This window comes from Dendrobates tinctorius, unplaced genomic scaffold (assembly GCF_039654945.1).
Source record: "Dendrobates tinctorius isolate UK_male_01 unplaced genomic scaffold, ASM3965494v1 ptg000036l, whole genome shotgun sequence".
Classification (NCBI taxonomy): domain Eukaryota; kingdom Metazoa; phylum Chordata; class Amphibia; order Anura; family Dendrobatidae; genus Dendrobates; species Dendrobates tinctorius.
This window is the reverse complement of record NW_027361704.1, coordinates 41,219,359-41,245,197: the sequence shown is the minus strand read 5'-3', so window position 1 is coordinate 41,245,197 and position 25,839 is coordinate 41,219,359.

Below are 25,839 nucleotides of genomic sequence, written 5' to 3'. Positions count from 1 at the left end.
CTTTGGCCCACAAATTGGGCTTGAGTCCCTCCAGTCGATGTGCCCCCACAAACTGCATAATGTTTCTGTAGGGCTAAGGCATCGTCTAGTTGTAGGGGTAGGAGCTGTACCACTTCTCCCAGCAGAGTCACCTCCAAAGAGGAAGCAGGAAGAAGTGAGACATGGACCTGCCTGAAGAGTCTCTCTTCACTCATAGAGTACCGTGTACGCAGTCATACACAAAGTTGGTCCACAGGAGGGTGCCCATGCTAACTTTTCAAAGCTCATTGTATATGATGGTTCGCTTCACTCTGTCCATTTTGGAACCCCAAGCAAAGTGAAACACTTTCCTGGTAATGGCACTGCACATGGGGGCCAGGCCTGGGCCATGTACTGCAGCACAGGCAGTACTTCATTATGCAGGACCAGCACTTTGAACTCAAATGTGAGGTGTCTGAGGCTTTACAATCCAATTTGTGGGTTTACCTTGGCCAGTCGTCCTTTCCAAACCAGACTCTAAGAGCCTAGATGAAATCCAGCTGGATGTTAAAGGGGAAGGAGGCAGAGAAGGCTAGTTACCAGTTTTCACAGATCATGGTTTCCGAGTTACCGCAGGTGACCTATGCCCCTGAAGCTTGTCCAACCAAAGATCTCACACATCAGAACGAGAGCGTTGACTGAGCTCCGGTCAGTGTAGAAAGTGGTCAGTCTTCCAACCATTCACCAAACTGTGATGTCCAAGGTATATCAGCTGGACATAAGAATAATGCATGTTATTAAAACCTAACTTGTTCACTGCCTTGCCCATGAATTCATGGGAAACTCGTTTGAAGGGTTTTTCCTAATCCAAGAAAACCAGTGTTGTTGGTACATGGCAGGCCTTGATGTTCTTGACCATGTCCCATATGAGAACGAGGCTGTCTACAATGTGAAGTCCAGGGGATACCGCATGTCTGGTACATCTTATGACAGTATTCAGTCTTGTTGTCATTGTTTTGGCCAGGATCTTGCAGTACACATTGAAAAGAGTGATGGAATGCCAATTCTTTAGGTCGCACCTCTCTCCCTTCTGCTTGTATTGTGACCATTTCTTCACTCAAAGTTGGAGGTATTTTGCCCTCCACCACCATCTCCTCATAAAGTTCCATCAAGTCCCTACAGATGAGGTCTCCCAGGACTACATAGAGCTTTGCTGGAAGACTTTCACTGCTTTGGGTTTTGCTGGTCCTTAAGGATCTAGTGGCAGAGAGCAATTCGCTCACCGTCAGAGAGACATCCATGGTTGCCATGCCTGCAGGTTCAAGATGATTACTGATACCTGACAGGAAGTTATTGGTGACTTTGGCGTTAGTAGTCTTGGGGGAATAGAGGTCACTGTAGACGTTGCTAACGACACCCATCATGTCCTCCTTCCCACGTTGCAGAGTTTGTTCAGGGGTGTGTGGCAGAGGCAATGTTTCCTTAAAAAGAATGAGTTTACATTTCTCACCCTTTCCCAGGTTCTCCACTTTGTAGCGGAAGACAGTTCACTTGGACTCCTGCTCTTCTTGGTCTCCTCCAGCTCCTTTCCCACTTCTCAACCTCATTGAAGAAGGTCCTGCAGCTGTAAGCAGAAGGACCAGGCAGGGGGTACCTTTCTTGCGCCGGGCCCATGCTCCAGCATCCCCACTGCCGCCCGCAGAGACTGTGAAAGGAGCCATACCAGGTGCCCGTCAGCCCCCATAAAGCAAAGTGCCAAGCGCTCTGGGCCCATGAGTACCGTGCGCATGCCGCCTAAGAAAGACCAGGTGTGTGATCGTGAACTGAACCCTGATACCCCGATGCATATTTGTCAAGCCACTTTAGGCTCTGACATTGCTGTGTTCTGTGCCTCACCCTCCACAGCACCCGCTGAACCTAGGATCCGGCAGAAGGCCTCAGAGACTCACAGCTGCTGGAAGCACTTAGCTCGTCGTTTTCTTCAGGACTACACTCGTGCTGACCATTGTTGGCGCCAATGCTGATTTTGTGGCCTCTACAGCCTGGAAACCGTTGTGCTGGACATATCATACTTCAAGAACTGCTACCATTGTCCTCCTCTGCATTTTACCCAACCGTATATCCTTTACTGTCTACTAGCTGCATTACCCCTGTTAACTCTTTACCTCCCTGGGTGGAGTATATATCTGTTAAAAAAACATGTTAATACTTGCTCTGCCTCCTGTCCGTCACTGCATCTCGTAACCTGCTCACACAGCAATCACAGCTCTTATGTTGTAGTCCTCTTAAGTCCCTCTTCTTCTCACATGCCTGTTGCTGATATTTGTCCTGAAAGAAACAGTGAAACTCAAGTTTAAAATAAAGTTTCTATAAAGTTTAACGTAAACTTCTGAGGTAAAACCACCACGCTGTTGGATTGATAGGTAAAGGGTGACTTGCATCTTTAAGGTATTTATGACATTTTATGTAAATATGCCACACATGCTTAAGATGGGAATACCCATTTAAGTATTACTTATTATAATAATATTCATGCTAGCTTTATTGCATATATTATTTATTAGTATGTTATGTGTCACCATTGTATATCTGGCACCATAAGAGATTCTATTATTTATTACTTTTCCTTTATCTCGCTAAGCCTAAGGGAGGGGATGTCCTTTAGCCATGGTTACCTGGAAGTTTCCCTCCCCAGGGGTTTTTTCCTCTTCTACGTGCTCAAGCAAAACCCTATACTAAAAGTAAGTTGGAAAAATGTAATCTAATTTTACCTCTTTGAGTCTCTGATATGTATAGTTAAGTAGACAGATTGAATGCTTATTGTTATTAATTGCACACTGATATTCCCTGGATCATGGTGTCATGTCAGTTACTTGATCCTACTAATGTGACAAAGAAATTAAATAATTCTGAAATAATTTATGTTAATAAAATGGTAATAATATCACTGAATATTAGAGTTGAGCGAAACGGGTCGAAAAATTTCAAAAGTCGCCGACTTTTGGCAAAGTCGGGTTTCATGAAACGAAACCCGACCCTAGGATGAGGTCGGCCACGAGGTCGGCGACTTACGCGCCAAAGTCGCGTTTCAAAAGTTTATTTTGCGCTCTTTTTCAGCCAATCAGGATCCACGGACACTGTGGGCAACGTGATGACATAGGCACGGGTCACCACCATCTTTCAGAAGGGCATGCAAGTGATTGGCTTGCTTTGGTGGGCGTCACAGGGGGTATAAAAGGGCGTGCACGCCGACCGCCATCTTACTTCTGCCGATCTCAGTATAGGGAGAGGTTGCTGCTGATTCTGTAGGGAGAGCGCTAGGCAGGGAAGAAGACAAAAAAACTGCTTCTGCTGCTAGTGATTTGGCCTGCACAACACACCAGTCACTGTGTGTGCAGTGCAAGGGGAGGCTATATTGTGGTGTATCAGTGGTGTTGGTTGTTGGGCTGCCTTTTAAGGCTTCCTGACAGGCTGGCATTGCTGTTTACCCACTGCTCTGCAAACTGCTTTTTTAAAAGCAATCCAATCTCCCTTATCCTCTAGTCACTTTTGTCACAGCTGTGCCATCGAGCCTGTCACATAGCGCTCAGATATTCATTGGGCCTCACACAATCCAAAAGTGTCTAGTGTCCATTAGTGTGAGAAGAAATTCAAAATCTCACTTATCCTCTAGTCACTTTGCTCACAGCAGTGCCATCGAGCCTGTCACATAGCGCTCAGATATTCATTGGGCCTCACACAATCCAAAAGTGTCCAGTGTCCACTAGTGTGAGAAGAAATTCAAAATCTCACTTATCCTCTAGTCACTTTGCTCACAGCAGTGCCATCGAGCCTGTCACATAGCGCTCAGATATTCATTGGGCCTCACACAATCCAAAAGTGTCCAGTGTCCACTAGTGTGAGTAGAAATTCAAAATCTCACTTATCCTCTAGTCACTTTGGTCACAGCAGTGCCATCGAGCCTGTCACATAGCGCTCAGATATTCATTGGGCCTCACACAATCCAAAAGTGTCCAGTGTCCATTAGTGTGAGAAGAAATTCAAAATCTCACTTATCCTCTAGTCACTTTGCTCACAACAGTGCCATTGAGCCTGTCACATAGCGCTCAGATATTCATTGGGCCTCACACAATCCAAAAGTGTCCAGTGTCCACTAGTGTGAGAAGAAATTCAAAATCTCACTTATCCTCTAGTCACTTTGCTCACAGCAGTGCCATCGAGCCTGTCACATAGCGCTCAGATATTCATTGGGCCTCACACAATCCAAAAGTGTCCAGAGTCCACTAGTGTTAGAAGAAATTCAAAATCTCACTTATCCTCTAGTCACTTTGCTCACAACAGTGCCATCGAGCCTGTCACATAGCGCTCAGATATTCATTGGGCCTCACACAATCCAAAAGTGTCCAGTGTCCACTAGTGTGAGAAGAAATTCAAAATCTCACTTATCCTCTAGTCACTTTGGTCACAGCAGTGCCATCGAGCCTGTCACATAGCGCTCAGATATTCATTGGGCCTCACACAATCCAAAAGTGTCCAGTGTCCACAAGTGTGAGAAGAAATTCAAAATCTCCCCTGTCCTATAGACAGCTTGTACCTTGTTTTACATTACTATATAGTTTGTTGGATTTTGTCTACATTTTTACCAAAAATGAGGAAGGCTGGTGGAAGAGGCCGTGGAATTGGGCGGGGGTTGCCAGCTGGTAATGATGGTGTTGGTGGTGGATCTGATGGTAGTGGCAAGAGCAAAATACGACCGAATGCAGGAGGTTTTGAGCCTGCGTCATCGTCTGGCTCCATAAGGCTTCGAAGGCTTAGTTTTCTAGGAGTTGGCAAACCGCTTTTAAAGCCAGAGCATCAGGAAAAAGTTTTGTCTTACATTGCTGACTCAGCCTCCAGCTCTATCGCCTCCTCTTCTTCAGTTGTAAAAAGTAAAAGCACTGAGTCGTCATTGGAGGCTCATGTTCATGAACCACACCTTTCCTTGTGTCCTTCACCCCAACCAAGATTGAAGGATGACGCAGGCCATACTACTGATTACTCCATGGAGCTGTTTTCACATACCATGCCTGGATTATCAAGTGAAATGGTGAATTACCCAGGCCAAGATGAATCTGACATGGAGTGCACTGATGCACAGCCGCTGATAGATGATTCTGCTGGTACATTCACTCAGAGCACTACATTGTCCTCTCAGTGTACAGAGCCAGATTCTGACCCTGATGAGACTCAGGTGCCCCTTCCCGCACACTATACCACCATACACGGTGACACAGAGGAAGGTGCACATGACATTGAAGAGGAGGTGATGGATGACCCAGTTGTTGACCCAGATTGGCATCCATTGGGGGAAGAGGGTGCTGCTTCCAATAGCTCAGATGAGGAGCATCCACAGCAGACATCGACATCGCAACAGCTGTTATCCAGCAGGCCCGGAGCACTCCAAAGACAGGTTCCAAAAATCAAAAGAGTTGCTGGACAGCTTGTCCAGAGGGTCAAAACATCACAGCGTGCTAGGCCGCAAAATGTCTGCCAAAGTAGGAAGAGTGCAGTGTGGCCCTTTTTTGAACAAAATCCTCATGATCAGGCCAAGGTTATCTGTAAGAAGTGCGCAAAGACCTTTAGCCGAGGGAAAAATCTGAAAAATTTGAATACCAGTTGCATGCTTAGACATTTAACCAGCATGCACTTGCAAGCGTGGACACAACACCAAATCTCAAGTGCCACATGTGCAACTGATCACAACGAAGGTAGTCAGCAACGCTACATTGTTTCCCCCACTGTAAGCCCACCGGTTAGCACAGCAGCAAATGTTGAGGTGTCGTTGCAAGGCCACAGCAGTCAGGGAATCCCACTGTTATATCAACGAAATACTGAATCTAGGCCATCAGAAAGAACACCAACTCCATCACCATCATCAACCCTCTCTCAGTCCGCCCTGTCCACCGCTACTTCCACCATATGCAGCTCTCAAGTCCAGCTCACCCTCCCAGACACTATGAGTAGGTCAAGAAAGTACTCAGTCTCTCATCCGCGTACACTGGGTTTGAACGCCCACATTGCCAAACTAATCTCGTTTGAGATGATGCCCTTTCGGTTGGTGGAAAGCTCAGCTTTCCGCGAACTCATGGCCTATGCAGTACCACGCTATGACCTACCCAGTTGCCACTTCTTCTCTCGCAAAGCCATCCCAGCCCTCCACCATCATGTGAAAGACCGCATTGTCCATGCACTCAAGCAGTCAGTGAGCGGAAAGGTGCACCTCACAACTGATGCATGGTCCAGTCGCCATGGCCAGGGCCGTTACGTGTCCATCACTGCGCACTGGGTTAATGTGGTGGATGCAGGGTCCACAGGGGACAGCGGTGGTGGGACAGTGCTGCCTAGCCCACGGTATTGTAAACAGTTGGCTGTAGGCGTTCGACCCTCCTCCTCCTCCTCCTCCAGAAGCGAAAGCTCGTCCACAGAGCACAGTCGTACGAGCACTCCATCTGCAGCTGCCACTGTTGCACACGAGGTGTCCCCCTATCGAGCAGCTAGTGGAAAGCGTCAGCAGGCTGTGTTGCAGATGATGTGTTTGGGCAACAGACACACCGCCGAGGTGCTGGCCGAGTACTTTCAGCGACAAACTGAGTCATAGCTGGGCAGTGTACATCTTGAGGCAGGCAAGGTAGTTAGTGATAACGGCCGTAATTTTGTGGCAGCCATAGCCCTTTCAAAACTCAGGCACATACCTTGCTTGGCTCACACCTTGAACCTGGTGGTGCAGTGCTTCCTCAAAAATTATCTGGAGTTAACAGCCCTGCTCCAGAAGGTGCGAAGACTGTGCGCGCACATCCGCCGGTCGCCTGTACACTCCGTTCGTATGCAGAAGCTGCAGCGATTGCTCCACCTTCCCAACCACCGCCTCATTATCGACATTGCAACAAGGTGGAACTCCACCCTGCACATGGTGGAGCGGCTGTGCGAGCAGAGGCAGGCCATAATGCATTTGTGGGAGGATACACGGCCAGGCACTTTGAGAGCAGACATGGAGTTGACCGGTGTGCAGTGGTCGAAGCTGAAAGACCTCTGTAAAGTCCTTCAGTGTTTTGAGGAATGCACACGGCTGGTAAGTGCAGACGACGCCATCCTAAGCATGAGCCATCCCACTTATGCGTCTGCTCATGCAAACTTTGACGCACCTTAAGGAGCAGGCTTCTGCAGCCAATGTTGATGAGGAGGAAGAGGAGGAGGGAATCCTTGATGACATTCAGCCATTGTCTGCTCAGGGACCTCTCCTGGACGAGGTGGAGGAAGAAGAGGAGGAGGAGGAGGAGGATGATGGGGATAATTACTTAGGGGAGGAGGATGCATCTCATGGGGCAAGTGAAAATTTTGGCGTGGCAAGGTCTGGTACAGGGTTTGTGCGTGACTGGAGGGATGTGGATTTGCCAGAAAGTGCTCCTCCAACCAGCACTCGCAGTGCATCATTGACACTGGGAACATTGGCCCACATGTCAGATTATGCCTTGCAGATCCTAAAAAGGGACCCCCGCATTGCCAAAATGATGAACGATGACGACTACTGGTTGGCCAGCATCCTGGATCCACGCTATAAAGGCAAATTACAAAACATCATGGCACAGGAGAACCTTGACCTAATATTGGCTAATAAACAAGCAACTCTGGTAAATCGGTTGCTTGAGGCATTCCCAGCACACAGCAGTGGTGATGGTTCTCACACGAGCCGTACGGGCCGGGGTCAGCTTGGCAGAGGTGTTCGTGGTGCACACAGCAGAAGTGGCGTTGGAGACAGGGGTTTCATGACAATGTTGTGGACTGATTTTTCAAGTACCGCTCACACAACTGGTAATACTGCATCGATGGAAAGTGACAGGAGACAGCAGTTGTCAACTATGGTTACAAACTACTTTTCCTCCCATATCGATTGTTCTCCCACACAGGTCATTCCCCTTTGACTATTGGGCCGCTAAACTGGACACCTGGCCTGAATTGGCACAATATGCCTTACAGGAGCTCGCTTGCCCAGCTGCAAGTGTGCTATCGGAAAGAGTCTTCAGTGCAGCTGGATCAATCATGACAGAAAAAAGGACCCGTCTGTCAACCCAAAATGTGGATGTTCTAACCTTCATTAAAATGAACCACGCATGGGTTTCCAAGGATTTTGTCCCACCTTCCCCTGATGACACATAGGGTGACAGAAAAATGGCTTGCTTTGGACCACCTCTTCCTGGGACTTGACCTATTTCACCTTTTGCATCAGCTGAATGTCCAACATCAACATATGCCACTTTCTAAAACTCCCTAACTGTGCTGCCTCCCCCCCATGGCCGGGGTCACCACCTAGCGCATGACACCGTGCGAGTGCCGTTGCCCTGGACAGGTGGGTAGGCCGACTCTTGGGCGCGGGCACTGGCACAGGGTCCCTCATAGTGTAATCAAGTGTCTCTGACGGTGGTGGTGCACACCCGCCGTCAGACACACCGCCATACTATGAGGGGCCCAGTGCCAGTACCGACACCCACGAGTGGGCCCCCCTTGCTTGGGCAGGGCCCCAGCATTTGCAATCTTTACCTCTCCCTGCTCCTCCGCTGTTTAGTCTGGGCCGTCAAATCCATACTGGGCCTGACACCGTTTGAGCCTGCCTCCTGATGTATAGACATATATTTTGAATGTGTACGCTATCCATACATGTTATCTGGGGATACAGAACCCTTTCTCACCTTTGTGCAATCACGTGCAATCCATACTGGGCCTGACACCGTCTGAGCCTGCCTCCTGATGTATAGACATATATTTTGAATGTGTACGCTATCCATACATGTTATCTGGGGATACGGAACCCTTTCTCACCTTTGTGCAATCCATACTGGGCCTGACACCGTCTGAGCCTGCCTCCTGATGTATAGACATATATTTTGAATGTGTACACTATGCTATCCATACATGTTATCCGGGGATACGGTACCCTTTCTCACCTTTGTGCAATCACGTGTAATCCATACTGGGCCTGAGAACAGATGGCGAGCTGTTAAGCAAGCTACAGCACCTGTGGTTTGCACACGTAAGTTTTTCATTTTTTCAGGAATGACGGTTAGGCCTAATTCCGGAACTGCGGTTGACCTGCACTTACTGGGAAATCATCGTTCGCGGGTAATAATTGTAATCACAGATCCCCATCACTAACGTTGTTCAGCGGGTTATCTGCACCTGTAAGCGACAAACGCTGGCCTTTTCAGTGTAGCGCACATGCAGCCACGGACATGTAAGGGCATGACACACCAGTTATTGGCCAATCTCATGTGCCAGAGCCTCACGTGTCCCTCTAGTAAGTCAGACTCGGACCGCGGGGCATGACGGAGTCTCGTTCATTAATGGAATTAAGCTTGCAATGTGTGCATCTGTTCTGTAGCTTGCATGGTTGAGGTTTCCCAGGTGGAGTCGAATTAAACCGTAGGCTCCACTCCTGGTGGTGCCCTTCTGGACATTCCTTTAAGGTTCAGCTTTGCAACCATACTGCCCACGTAAAACAAACACTTTGCCTTCATGAACGCTGTTTGGAGGGTCATGACTCATGGGAATAACGCCGCCCAATCAGTTAACCTGCTAGAGAGATCCTTCGTTGCTCCCAAGCATGACATCACACTCCCTAGGAGGAAGGTAATGCCACTGTGGTGACCGTACTCCTGGGGGCGACACAAGTGCACTGATGCCCAGCCACTGATCGATGAATCTGCTGGTACATTGACCCAGACCACTACATTCCCCTCGCATGCTACCCGGCCTGAATCTCACCCTGATGAAACTCAGGTTACCCTTCCCATATACAGTTCCATCTTACACGGTGACAAAGAGGAAGCTGCAGATGAAAGTGCAGGTTCGGCCCACCCGCCATCAGACACACCACCGTACTATCAGGGGCCCTGTGCCAGTGCCGTCGCCAACGAGTGGGCCCCCCCTGCTTGCTCAGGATCACAGCACTTGCAAGGTTGAAATACTGTGCAGTGAGATGGAAGATGGGAACGACGAAGAGTCCAGACTAGTACAGGGATTCCCTAGCGAGGAGACTTATTTGATTGTTTTCAATGTTGGGACAGCAATTTTTGGGGAGCACTATACTCTGGAGAATGATAGATGGGGCCCACCATACACTGGAACATTCCAAAGGTGGACATCAGACACTGGAGCAGCATTTACAGGGCCCATTATACACTAGAGCATTAGAAATGGGGCCCATTATGTTTGGAGCATTATTTGGGCCCATAAGACAGTGGAGCTTCATCCATGGGGACCAACATATACTGTAGCATTATGTGGAGCTCATCATATACTGTTTCAAACATTATATGGGACCAATGATTCTGTATGGAGAAATAGATGGGCCTTGTCATGAGATGTAAAAAGTGAAGTATTTTTCATTGTACTATACCGCTATTTCTCTGCCGTATCGGAGCATGATGAGTTGTGGTATGTGTTAAAGGGGCGCTCTTTCGCCCAGGGCACATGAAAACCTGGAGCCAGCCCTCCCCCCCCACAACTTTAGCCAAATAACCCCCATTTTTCAGTGCGTAACTTGTATTATGAAGTTAATTAAGGTTGACAAGCTTAAATAAGAAGAATTGATGCTTTTGGCATTCAAATGGGCACTGCTGGTGTGTTTCCTGTCCTCCTCTCACTGCCGACTTTTATTCCCCATTGACTTACATTGGGTTTCGTGTTTCGGGACGACCCCGACTTTTCCCTATAATCGGACGATCTTGCTCAACCCGACTTTTGGAAAAGTCGGGTTTCACGAAACGAAACGCGACCCTAAAAAACCAAAAGTCGCTCAGCTCTACTGAATATAACAACCCTGTTACTGACCTCACAAAAAGAAATCTATAAAAAGTCAAAAGTTAAAAAAAAAACTACATATAGCATAGCGCAGACACACACATTTACCATGCATCCTTTAAAATAATGGACACCTTATTCAGAATGGCATTGGGAATGATGCACTGTCATCTTTTGCAGTAAACCAAAAAATGTCATAATCAGCTATTCTATACCTATGTACAATGCCATATGCTTGCCTAGAAAGGGAGACAGGTTGAAATACTCAATAGGGTGCTAAGAAGGTACTAGGGGACACTTACATATTAGGCTAAATTATTCTCAGGATTAGAGGATTATTTCATGGAGTAAATTTAAATTATTTGATTTTAAAGATAACATTAGAACAAAAAATATATATTTTTTCATTTATGTCTATTTTTTACTATATAATGCAAAATAATTCTGAAGAAATGGAGTGGAAATACCAATATATCTCCCTTAGCTCCCAAAAAAACAATTAAAAAGTTGGTAGATAAGGAAAAAAGTACAATATTTGCAAAAACAAGAAACCCATTTGCTATACTGTACCAGAAAATTGCAGTTTTACACAAACTCATAACTAACACAGATTTAATTTTCTATTGCAAGGGCAGTAACATCTCAATTTTGCACTTTTCCAAAGCACATTTAGGGTACCGTTACACTTAGCGATGCACCAGCGATCCCGACAACGATATCGATCGCTGGTGCATCGCTAAGTGGTCGCTAGTGAGCTGCCATACAGGCAGATCTCACCAGCGACATCGCAGGGGTCGGGGGTCGCTACTTACCTGTCAGATGCGGCGATCCTGACGTCCTCCCGCCCGCGTCCACGCGTCGCCACAGGAAGCCCAGCAGGAAGCGCCCGACGGGAAATGGTCCAGGATGTTCTCGCGCGACCAGCGATGACCAGCGTGGGAGCCGGTCGGAGGTAAGTATCGCATGTAGCGATATCGCTAGCAATATCGCTGCTACGTCACAAAATCGGTGACGTTACAGCGATATTGCTAGCGATATCGCAATGTGTAACGGGCCCTTAATACCAGAGTGGAAGGATTTCTGTGGATAATTTCCACGCTGCTGAATAGACTGAGACATAAATCCACATGTGGTCAATCCTGATGAAGAAGTAACTCTGTACTTTGAAACGTGTCAAATAAACCACCACTATAATCTGAGAAAAACCTCATTGTATCTATCGGATAAGACCCTATTTGCATTGATTTCTCCTATAGCCTTATCGAAAGCACATTAATGGAAAATTCACAGATAAGATTTTCTTAGATCTTTTCCATAGTACTTCTGTTTCTTTCCTGAGAGAAAGAAGATTCACCTTTATGTGGTAATCGTCTTGAAACTTGACAGAATTTATCAAGCCTGGCATATCACGTGCCAGTCTTGAACCAAAATCCCACTGAAGTGGCGTGCACCATATTTTTTCAAATGTGTATGTCATTTTGCTGTAGTGGAGATGCTGTCACATCCTCCTTGAAGAATCTGTGCTTATATAACACATTGTACTGTTTTGTCAATTTGATAATTTTCGTTGTCATGTGGTGAAATATTGATATAGTAATTTTCTACGTAGCTACGTAAGTAGCAGACAGGGTTACTAGTTGGGACTGGCTTAGTTGGGAGGAGCTACATGGGCATACTGGATGCACTTCCTAGTAGTGAGGCAGTACTGAGAAGTGCTGAACTGTGGTCTAACTACTTGCAGACCAGCATATGAAAGGTGTTTGTGTGTCAAGAGAGAGACTCGAGATGTCAGATAATATGATTCCATGGGAAATGAAGAAGCACTGGGAAGTCGGATTTCAAGTAGGAAGCCTATGAGAGATGGAAGGGTACGATGAAGTCTTAGGTGCAGGCCATCAAGGTCATTGTGACAGTACGGCACTTTACTCAGGAGAAGCAGGAGACAGTATTAAAGAGAAGTAAAAGGAAAGAATTGCATAAACAAGACTTTATCAAACGATTCTCTACAACAGGGTTCCCCAACTCCAGTCCTCAAGGCCCACCAACAGATCATGTTTTCAGGATTTCCTTAGTATTGCTCAGGTGATAATTGCTTCACCTGTACAATACAAAGGAAATCCTGAAAACATAATCTGTTGGTGGGCCTTGAGGACTGGAGTTGGGGAACCCTGGTTTACAAGAAAATAAGCTAAGTGGTCACCATATTGGAACACAAATTCTCCTATAGACAACTTTCAGTGGCACATGAGGGAACATGTGAGCCTCGTCGAATGGACTTTGGCGGTACTAGTGAGCAGTCGTACCAATGTAACCCAGCCACTGCAATCCTCACAAGATAACTGGGAACTGAGAGTAGCTGTGAGGAGCCATAGCATTACATCTTGACCCGTACGGTCCTCACAGGGGGAGATGGAACTTGATGGTTTGCTGGATTGTTGTGAGATGTCAAAAAATGTATCATGGCATGTGCTGAAAAGTACCAATTTCTGCATAATGCAAATAAAGCATTCATGAAATATTGTGCCTACTATCTGATGTGCATAGTTCTTATCAAGTAAGTGTTCAGTAAAGTTAATTTTAGGACTTTGGTCTCCCTGACTCATCTCTGTAACATCTGGTCCTGGCCTGCCGAGTACAGTCTTACCATGCGGCATGCAGAGGCATATCGCTGAGGTAACTGTAGCACATACATTCAGCTAGGGCCTCCATTTTTATGTAGTGTGGCAAGGCATGGAAGATGAGTACCTCACTCACGGCTACATTTTAGAGTTTTACAGCCTAGAGGTAGGAGGTCAGAGTGCACAGCTCATCGTTAGAAAGAGGGATAGAAAGGCCTAAATCAGAGTTTGACGCACTACTGCTGTGCTCAAGAATATAGAAAATTTCTTTACTGAACAAAAATATTGAAACCAAGCCTAGTTTGTCAGAGAAAGTGTGTTTCCTGACTTGAGGGACAGACATCTTTTTGCATTTGTTTTTGTAAAAGTTTTTTTTTTATTTAGAAAGAAAGATAAAAAACAACAGAAGAAAATGTCCAAGATTCTGGAAATTTAAATGCAACTGTCTACCTCAAAGTGTGCATGTTTTAAAAAGTTTACACATTTTTTGGTAATTTATTTTAATAGACCGATATTAGGCTATGTGCACACGCTGCGGATTCACCTGCGGTTTTCCTGCGGTTTGGTCTGCGGTTTTGCAGTGCGGTTTCACACCTCTACTATGTTAATGGTGTGAAACCGCAGCGGAATCCGCAGAAATAATTGACATGCTGCGGTTTATAAACCGCAGCAAATCCGCATGGAAAAAAATGCAGCGTGAGCACAGCGGTTTTTAAAACCCATAGGGTAACATGGTACTATACCATGTCTGTAGGACTGCTGCAGTTCCGCAGGGCCAAAAACGCTGCGGAACCGCAGCAGAATCCGCAGCGTGTGCACATAGCCTTACACTCATACATGGCACACAAATACAGCGGCCTATTGCTAGTACTGGATTTTGTGACATGACCAGCCATAAATTTAATTGTCACGTCCTTTTTTCTCTAACATCTTTTTTTTTTTTTTTTAAATACATTTAACACAAAATCCTGACTTAAACAAAAAGGGCATCTTCCGATGACACATTCCATTCAAGATGGAGGATATGTTAGATTTTGGTCCCTAAGGAGACTACCAATTAAATAAAAGGAAATAAAAAATTTTAAAATAGAAAACATTTGAATCACCCCCTTTTTCCACAGTTAACAACAAAAATATGTAAAAAAGTAAAAAGTATATATATTTCTCTGTATCCAGAAAAGTCCATTCTATGAAAATATAATATTAATTAAGTTGATCAGAAAACGCTGTTCTATGGGAAAAAAAAGTCATAACACCATAATAACATTTTTTGGTCATCGCAATAATTCTAAGAAATGCAATAAGAAGCAATCAAAGCATCGTATGTACCCAAAAATTGTATAATGCTGGAGTCACACTAAAGCTATAAAAATCGGTCTGTTTTTAACAGACCAGAATCGCACAAATGTTTCATGAACAGTGATCCATACGTCATCCGATTGGAATGCAAGGATGCAATTTTCTCACATCTAAGCATCCGTGTGACATCCATATAGCATCCGTATGACGAGATTTTCTCGCCGGCTTGCAAAATGGACATATAATGGAGCCCAATGACAGGTTAAAACACAAACGAAAGAATAGATATAGACAAATATAATACATATATATATACACATGTCAATGAGACACACACACACATATATATATATATATTTATATTTCATAGAGTTTTACATAGCAGAATAGACGCTAAATCAATTGCCGGCTTATGTAAAATCAATCAAGTCTTCAAACAGAGGCTGGACAGACATCTGACTGGGATGATTTAGCGAATCCTGCTTTGAGCAGGGGGTTGGACCAGATGGCCCAGGAGGTCCTTTCCAACTCTACGATTCTATGATTCTATGATTCTATGATTCAATACAAAACCCGACATGAAATGACACCTGGTTTACATATAGTAAACCATGTGTCTCTGGTGGAGAAATTACAGCGGGAGCCTACGCAATTTTTTTCAACAAATTAACCCCTTAATTTAACACCTACACCTCCCAAATTTTACACAGATACTCTAATCTAATTATTAGTCAAAGACATATAAAAAGCTAAATGAAATGGTTAACTGTATGTAAACCATGTGTCATTTCATGTCGGGTTTTGCAATGAGTTTACAGAAGCCGGCAATTGATTTAGCGACTATTCTGCTATGTAGAACTCTATGAAATGTAAATATATATATGTGTCTCAATGACATATATCTAAATGTATTCTATGTGTATATATCTATTCTTTCGATTCTTTATTAAACATGTCAGTGTGATTTTACTGTTTCCAAAATGAATTGCCGGCTTTTGTTAAAGGACACCGGTGCGTATTTCTCGCAAGTCACACTAGTGGTCAGTGTGTATTCCGATTTTTTCTCACACCCATAAACTTGCATTGGCGAGTTAGGGCCGATAATCATTGACAATCACAGCATGTTGCGATTTTCTAGGCCCGATTAAAACGGGCGAGAAAAATATCAGATGATTTGAGCTGCCCCATAGATTAACATTGGGACGAGGGCAATGTAATCTTTTATCGCATTGCACTCGTTCGTTTTTCTCACTAGTGTGACTCCAGCCTAATAAAGATACCAGCTCACCACACAAACTTTCATGCAGCGCCATTGATTGTAATACAAAAATGTTACGAGTCTTGGAAAATGGTAACACAAACCCAATTTTTTCCCCAAATCCTAAATTTTCGAAGCCAATAAAATAGTAAAAAAAAACTAAACAGGTTTCGTATATCCATAATCGTAGTGACCTGGGGAATGACATCATTTTTACCATACAATGAAAGTAAAAATTAAACCCTAAAAAACAGTGACAGAATGGCAGTTTGATTCACCAGTTTTGAATGGTGTCATTCAAAACTATTTCTTGTTCTGCAAAAAACAAGCTCTCATATGTGTAGGGTGGTGCAAAAATAAAAAGAGTTATGGCTGTTTAAAAAAGGATAGAAAAAAATGAAAGTACAGTAGTAAATGGCGACTGTCGCATCTATGTGGCTAAACAGCAGCAATCAGAGCTAACTTTGATCACTGCTGTTGGGTTGTGTTCCCAAGATGAGTATTAGATGAGTTGCGTTCTTATTGGAGACTTTTTTTCTCTCTTTTTGGCATGTCACATATGAAACAAAGTTGCTTTGCTTTTAATACTTCTTGGTATTTTTTTTTGACAAAACTTTCTTGATACATTCATGTGCGGAAGTGCAGAAAAATTGCGTACATTTTTTTTCTGCAGATTTTTCACACCTAATACAAATCTACAGGAAAATCCACGCATAAAACTCAGTGTACCAGAAACTGACATTTTTGGAATATATAAGAAATATGAGACGTTCTGCATTTTACAACCTCGCCATCATTTTTTATAGGATATACATATACTTATAATACATCATCATTAAGATGTTGGCGAGTTCTCATCTAATGACTCTCATCAAACACAAAAATATATGACAAGTTAAATATACAGAACCAATCAATATGTCTCATTATAAAATGATATTTACAATCTGACTTTCCTAGAGTTGTCAGCTCCCTGGCATACTGCCTTTATGCTGTGCTACAGATCTTTACCATACAAATGTATCTGTCAATATGAAGTATAAAATTGTGTCTTACTGATGTAATCCTCCTTGTATTGTGCAAAAGTTGTAGGGCCGTTCCAACATTACTGCATGAAAATGCTATCAATCCAGATAAGTAATATAAAAACACAAAGTATTCAGAGGAGAACGTGGGCACCATTAAATTCTTGAAATAGCAATCTGTTCAACGGATCATAAAAAGCAAATGTTTCCTTTCTCTTAACAATTGCAATCCAATTCCAATTCTGTTTTCTGTCAATTACAAGTTCTGCTTTCAAAAATTGAAATCTGTTTTTTGAGGTTACCCAACATTGCAAAACTGGGTATCATTGCTTCAGCCAAAAAAAATCCATTGCACAAAGAAACATCTGGTTTGGTGGTGGGAATTTCCTTTCAAGTAGGTTTATGTTTACTTTATTCACCACCGGTAAATGCTTATGTTTCCTATATAGGCATAGTATGTATCATACCATAAAAAAAAATCCTCTTTTAGATTTCAGAGTGATGTCTACAGCCCATCCCCCTCATGTACTGCCGACAATAATGAAACCGTATGAGTCCTATCGATTGATCATTTGCGGGCATATATTGTGACGATAGTTCCATGTAAGTGGAAGCAAATGAGGACTGATCGACTAGCTTTGTTTGTTGTTGATCATCACTTGATACAGTCAGATTACTAATGTAAATGAGCCGTTGTAGTAAAAGTGTGAAGACAATAAAAAGAGCCCACTAAGGAGGCCCTAAAACTGAACACACTTAGAATTTCATTATATGGATGTTAAAAGTCAGACTGTCAAAGAGGAAAGAGGGAATGAAGAAGGAGGCAGGCACAAATAGTTCTTTGAGATACAAACATAGAGGATGGGGAAAACGGGAGGAAACATGTAACAAGCTCTACACTTTTTTTTTAAACATCAATCATAAGGCCACGTCTCACATAGCGAGATCGTTAGCGAGATCGCTGAAACATCACAGATTTTGTGATGCAACAGCGACCTTGCCAGCGATCTCGCTACATGTGACACATAGCGACGACCAAGCCCCCACTGTGATCTCGCTGATCGTGCTCAAATGTCCTGGGCCATATTTTGATCGCTGGTGACCCGCTGGCCAGCATGCATTTTTGTGTTTGACGCCGATGAGCGACCTCGTTGGCGACTCAGAACTCAGGGACGCAGGCGGGAATCGTCAGAATAGCTGCTGTGTGCGAGGTCATTATACGGATCGCCGGATCATTGCTGCGTCGCTGAGTAGATCTGTCTGTTTGACAGCTTACTAGCAACCATTTAGCGACGTACCAGCGATCCTTACCAGGTCGTCCTGCTGTCTGGATCGCTGGTGCGTAGTGTAACGGTACCCATAGTGTCCAGAGGATAAAAAGGGATTTGGATTTGCAACAGCTTGAGTAAAAATGATTTATATTTGATTCTCTGACACTGGGGAGATTGTATTTAGCTTTGAACACCTGGAGCTAAATGGTTCACCAGTCTCCAAACACAAACATAGAAACCCTCTTTTTAAAACTATACAGACTTTTCTTGCATAGAAAAGTGCAATTTCTGATGAAGGCATTCATTCAGTGTGATAATGTAAAAACACGTGGAAGTCTTTTGAAGGTGCAGCCATGTGACTTGATGTTACATTAGCTTAGTCATTAACCCCTTTACCCTCCCAAGTCTGTTTGCATCTTCATGATCAGGCCAAATTTTACAATTCGGACCAGTGTCACTTTATGTGGTAATAACTCTAGAACGCTTCTACGGATACTACTGATGCTGAGAGTGATTTTTGTGACATATTTTACCATGTAATAGTGGTAAAATTTCTTCAATATGACTTAAGTTAATTTGCATAGGAAAACACCGTGAGCACTACTAGTGGATGGTGCTAAGGTTAGGTCCCCAAACCATATAGTAGTAAGCATAAAACCAAGCACTCAACTTAATGACGTGGAAAGAAAATGTATTGTAGTGCAAGAAAACGTTTTGGTCTGATACGACCTTCTTCAGTTACGTGCTGTACTTAACATGCAGAGTGTATAGTTACATCTGATTAGGTACTTGGTAGAACTTTTTAAGTATTACGGAGATCCGTATTAAAGCCTATGAATCAGGTTTGATGCTTTATAGCGCATGAAGATAGGGTATCTGTGCCACTGCACGCGCATTCTAAAAACTGTACCCAACAAAGTGCTCAAAACCACATTCAAGAAGTTTTATTAACCCTTCAGGTGATTCACAGGAATTTTTAGAATATGGAAGGTAAAAATGAACATTTCACTTTTTTTCACAAAAATTTTACTTTAGACTCAATTTTTTTATTTTCATAAGGGTAACAAGAAAAATGGACCCCAAAATTTATTGTGAAATTTCTCTTGAGCATGCAGATATCCCATATGTGGGGGGAAAATATTGTTTGGGTGCATGGCAGGGCTAGGAAGGGAGTGCCATTTGACTGTTTGAATGCAAAATTTGCTGGAATAATTAAAGGACACTGTAACTCATTTGGAGAGCCCCTAATGTGCCTAAACAGTAGAAACTCCCCACATGTGACACCATTTTGGAAAGTAGACCCTTCAGGGAACTTATCTAGATGTGTGGTGAGCACCTTGAACCCCCAGGTGTTTTACAGAAGTTTGTAAAATTGACCAGTGAAAATTTTTTTTCCCTTAAAAATGTTTTTTAGCCCCAAATTTTGCATTTTCATAATGGTAACATAATACAATTTGTTGTGCAATTTCTCCTGAGTACTCTGATACCCAATGTATGTAGGGCAACTATTGTTTGGCGCACAGCATGGCTCAAAAAGGGAGGAGTGATGTTTTGGAATGCAGACTTGATGTAATTGTGTTCAAGTGTCATGTCGTGTTTGGAGAGCCCCTGGTGTCTGTAAACAGTAGAAAACCCCTACAAGTGACCCTATTTTGGACTCTAGACACATTTTGGACAAGAAATTTATCTAGATGTGTGGTGAGCAAATTGAACCCCCAGGTTCTTCACAGAATTTTACAACATTGTTGTCACAGTGTGACTCGACCCCAATGGTTGATCGGACACCAAACAGCACAACACACCAGCGAACACCTGGGAAACAATAACAACAGTGGGTCCTGTCGATATGGAATGGAGGAATTGACACATCCGGCACTCACCTGAGGAGGTGCTCTGATCTCCCTATCGTCCCTATACGGGTTCTTTCATCCCATCGCCGAGCATGATACCTAATCCCTCACTTACCCTGCTCTTATCCCTAAGTAGGGAGCTGGCAGGAGAGCGCACTGGTCCTACTGCTGCACTAATACAACACACAGGGTGAAGGGACAGACACCAAAGGGACAAGAAAACAAAAGTACAGCTCTTAGCTTATATGCACTGCTGCAAAGCTCCACACGGCAGATATCAACAGCAGAGAAAATGGTTAATGGTCATGTGTTAATATGCACTTACATTGTGCATACACATTAACTTACTTTTCTCAGTTCAGATTTGTTTTTTATTCATTTCATTGTGCATTCAGTGCATATATGGGTGTGACCGCCCTCTTTCTGAGCTGGGAAAGCCATCCAGTCTGGCCTAAGCTGTTACAAGTGGTTCAGCCGCTCGACCCTTATTCACATTCACGCCACTTGGCAAGTGAAAAGGTTTTAAATACTAGAGTAGGGACTGTCCCACAAGGGTTGCCGTGACGTGGCGGGATGGGCTTGTACATTATTTTGATCAAAATTATGTTTACTAAATACCCTTATTATTATTACCTTTATGCATTATTTGCAGTATATTTTTTACTTTTAGTTCAGGATATTTGTGTTTTTTGCTTTTTGTTTTCTCTGGTTAATGGTCATGTGTTAATATGCACTTACATTGTGCATACACATTAACTTACTTTTCTCAGTTCAGATTTGTTTTTTATTCATTTCATTGTGCATTCAGTGCATATATGGGTGTGACCGCCCTCTTTCTGAGCTGGGAAAGCCATCCAGTCTGGCCTAAGCTGTTACAAGTGGTTCAGACGCTCGACCCTTATTCACATTCACGCCACTTGGCAAGTGAAAAGGTTTTAAATACTAGAGTAGGGACTGTCCCACAAGGGTTGCCGTGACGTGGCGGGATGACTTGTACATTATTTTGATCAAAATTATGTTTACTAAATACCCTTATTATCATTATTACCTTTATGCATTATTTGCAGTATATTTTTTACTTTTAGTTCAGGATATTTGTGTTTTTTGCTTTTTGTTTTCTCTGGTTAATGGTCATGTGTTAATATGCACTTACATTGTGCATACACATTAACTTACTTTTCTAAGTTCAGATTTGTTTTTTATTTTTTTTAGATATCAACAACAACAGGACTTTTAACACCAAATGTGGCAGGCACCAGAGAGCTGCTTCTGCTAGGCTGATCTCCAGATAGGACCTGTATCACCAACAGTCAGCTGATGCATCCGGTAACCTTTTAAAGGATGTGGGAGTGATCACCAGCAATGTAAGCTGACCCAGCAGCACTGCAGTAACACCAACTCACCAGCAGGGAAAAACAGCCTGAAAGGAAAAAGTTTTAATGTGAGAAGCCAGATCAGCCACAGATACAAAAAAGGATCATGACAGTTGATCTGTGAAAATGAAAAAAAAAACATTTTTACCACAAAACTGTGGTTTTAGTCCCACATTTTTTAATTTTCATAAGGTTAGCAGGAGAAAATGGACCCCAAAATTTGTTGTACAATTTCTTCAGAGAACGATACCCCATATGTGGTTGAAAACTACTTTTGAGGCACAGCGCAAAGTTCAGAAGAGAAGAAGCTCCATATTGGAGTTTAGATTTTGCAGATAAGGTTTGAGGTTGCCATGTCACATTGGCAGAGCCTCTGAGGGCCAGAACAGAAGAAAGCCCCATATATGACCTCAATTTACAAACTACACTCCACAATAAATTTTATTATACAAGGAGGTAGCTGGTCCTATGTTAGCACCTATTCACACTAGCTTGGATGTGTCAGTCAGTTTTTTGTTATTTCTATCTTAGCTCTCTTACCGAGACTCTGCCCTTCAATATGTGGTGAGATTCTCTCATGGTGATCAGCTGTAAATACACTTAGCATGAACTGCCGTGACCTCATCACTGGCATTTTCCCATGGTCCTGAGGTCACAGCAGTTCAGCCCGGCTGCAAGGACTGCTTCAGTGAATAGCGTTGATGTCACCGATGCTGCGCTCCCTCACAGCCTGACCCACGCTGAACTCTGGAGTGTGGGAAAATGAACTGGCTTTTTCCCATGCCCGGGAGTTCAGTGCGGTTCAGGCTGTGAGAGAATGCAGACTCAGTGACGCCAGCACAAATCACTGAGGCTGCGCTGGAAACATCTCTTCATTCACTAGTGGTTTTTCAGCTGGGACGGTCACATCTTAGCACCGTCCATGTTGAAAATGTATATCCCCAGATATGGATTACGGCGTGGGACACAACAACGGACAGGTATGGTATATTTTTGCTTTTTTATTTATTACAGGAGAATGAGGGCTTCACATGGATTAGTTGTGTTTGTAAGTCTGGTTTATTTAAGAATAATAAAGGAGTCTGTGTCTTTATTTCAAATAAAGGATATTTTAATGGGTGTCTGTGTTGTCTTTACAATTTGCCTATGGGGTTAGCAATAGGGTTTCTTATTGATGCCTCTCGATTACTCCATTATTACCTCATATTCCACCGCTACAGGGCAGTGGGAAGAGCAAGGCTATGTACCAGAATTGGTGCATCTTAGAGATGTACCTTTTCTGGGGCGGCTGAGAGCTGATGTTTTTAGCCAGGGGCCCATGATCCATGGCCCCTTTCTAGGCTACTGACATCAGCCCTTAGCTGTCTGCATAGCCATTGCTGGCTATTAATTATAGGGGTACCCCATGCCATTTTTTTCCATAAAATAATCTTTTATTCATTAAATACATGTCCAGAATTTTGCACACACACTGTACTAATTGTATTTGTCACTGACACATATATATCTGCCCACTCTATATGGATTTACTGTATGTAATCCATCTCTCCTATCCTGTCGGCTCCTGCAGTGATTTTACAGAAGCTGACAAAATGAATTACCGGCTATTCTTCTATCTACCTCTTCTATACTGCAGTGCACACTGCAGGACTCTGCTCTGCCCTCAACAGGGCAGAGCAGTGCGCCTGCGCCGGAGCCACAACAGGCAGCAAAGAAGAGGACGGCATTGTATAAAGATGGGAGGCGCCGGACCGGACTGCGACATCCATCAAACCGGACTGGACGCCGGGGTGAGTATAATCTAACTTGTTTTTCTTATCTTCCAGGTTACATCGGGGGCTTATCTACAGCATAACAGAATGCTGTAGATAAGCCCCTGATGTCAGTGCCGGCAGCTGATGGTTAAAAATGGGGTGACAGATTCCCTGTAAGGGAATAATAAATTGAAAACCTACCAGGGCCCTGTGTGAAAAAGTGATTGTCCCCTTAACCTAATAACTAGTTGTGTTGTGTCAGTCAGCAACTGCAATCAAGAATTTGCGATAACTGGTAATGAGTCTTTTACAATGTTTTGGAGTAATTTTGGCCCACTCATCTTTGCAGAATTGTAGTAATTCTGCCACATTGGAGGGTTTCCAAGCATGAGCCACTTTTTAACGTCATACCACAGCACTCAATCGGATTAAGTTCAGTACTTTGACTAGGCCATTCTAAAGTCTTAATTTTTTTCTTTTCTTAAGCCATTTAGAGGTGAACTTGCTGGTGTGTTTTGGATCATTGTCCTGCTGCATAACCCAAGGTCCTATTTAAGTGATTTCTTGATTGAGAATTGGTGTGGTAGTAATCGGGTCTGGGAATTTGAACTCAGCTTCCCAAATGTGTGATAAGGTACTGTCACACTTGGCGATGCACCAACGATCCCGACCAGCGATATGATGCGGTCAGGATCGCTGGTGCATCGCTAAGTGGTCGCTAGTGAGCTGCCACACAGGCAGATCTCACCAGCGACATAGCAGGGGTCGGGGGTCGCTACTTACCTGTCAGACGAGGCGATCCTGACGTCCTCCCGCCCGCGTCCACGCGCCGCTTGTCGGCGCCACAGGAAGCCCAGCAGGAAGCTGATGACGAGAAACGGTCCAGGACGTTCTCGAGCGATCAGTGATAACCAGTGGGGAGCCGGTTGGAGGTAAGTATCAGACATAGCGATATCACTAGCAATATCGCTATAGCGTCACAAAAACCAATGACGTTACAGCGATATTGCTAGCGATATCGATTTGTGTGACAGGCCCTAAAGACTATAGTTAATTTTTGTTTTAAGGGGGTGGGAAAACACTTTTTCACATAGGGAATTGTAGGTTTTGATCTCTTTTTCCCTTAATAAAAAAAGACCTTCAAATGAAAACTTCATTTTGTGCTTACTTGTCTTATCTTTATCTAATATGTAAATTTGTTTGGGGATCTGAAACATTTAATTGTGACGAAGATGCAAAAGAATAGGAAATCAGGAAGGGCAAATCACTTTTTCACACAACTATATATATGCAATCTGTGTATATACAGTGGCATGTAAAAGTTTGGACACCCCTGGTGAAAATGGTTGTTATTGTGAACAGTTATTCAAGTTGAAGACAAAATGATCTCTAAAAGGCTTAAAGTTCAAAATGACACTTTTTTGTACTTTACGCAAAAAAAACAAATATATATTTTCATCTTTTACATTTTAAAAATTACATAAAGAAAAATGGGCTGATGGAAAAGTTTGGACATCCTGCATGGTTAGTACCTTGGTTAGTGTAAGCGCGCATGGCTGGGATGAGCAGACTTACAACCAGAGTGGATTTGTGAGCCCACTGTGCGACAGGGCCAGATTTACCCAAGAAAGGACGTAATTAAGCAGCTACCTTGTGTTCACTAGTGGGGAGGTCAGGTAGCCACCAGGTACCATTCCTGGGAAGAACCTGGTACTGCAGCTGCTGACCCCAGTGGTCAGGTACTCTGACTCAACTTTATGGTGTAGTTCAGACACGATGATCTAGGATTCATGATCAGGGTTAGGCCACTCATGGACCAGGGAATTGTGTTCATGTGCTGGCTGCCCTGGGATTAGGGGACCTCAGGAAAAGGACTGGCCACTCTGGTACCAAGGAACAATATTCAGACACTGGCCACTCTGGTACCAGGGGACAATATTCAGGCACTGGCCAAACCAGGACCAGAGGCCAGGGTTCAGGCACTGTCTGTTCTGGAACCAGGGAGATGAGATTCAGGCACTGGCCACTCTGGCTGGTGAGGGTACAAGGTTCAGGCCCTGGCCGCTCCAGGACGAGGGGACAAGTTTCAGGCACTTGCCGCTCCAGAACCAGTTGACTGTGGACACAGGACTTTCCACACTGGGACCAGGGGACTAAGGACACAGGACTGGCCACAAGGAGACCAGGGGATTATGTTCAAGCTCTGTACACACCGGGACCAGGGGACCTCACAACTCACTAGTAGCACACCTTACTAACTAATGATTACCTTTGTTGCTTGGTGACTTCCTAGGGGAAGAGTCTTTTTTACAACATGCCTCCCAGCTATTGGCTGGGAGCCGTCTTGCAGGGTACTGCTTATGCTAAATGCCTGTCAGCAACAGCCTGAGAGCATTTAGCATAATGTGCGTGCTGCTCCTTTAACCCCTTTTTGACCTTTGATGTAATATTCCATCCATGTGCCCTGGGTCTATTTGACCATGGACGGAATATTAAGTCTGAGCAATCACCCGCGCACACGGGGGTGTGCGGGCAATCGCCGCCGGGTGTCAGCTGATTCTGAGTCTGACACCCGGCACGAAGTGCTAGGAGCAGTCACA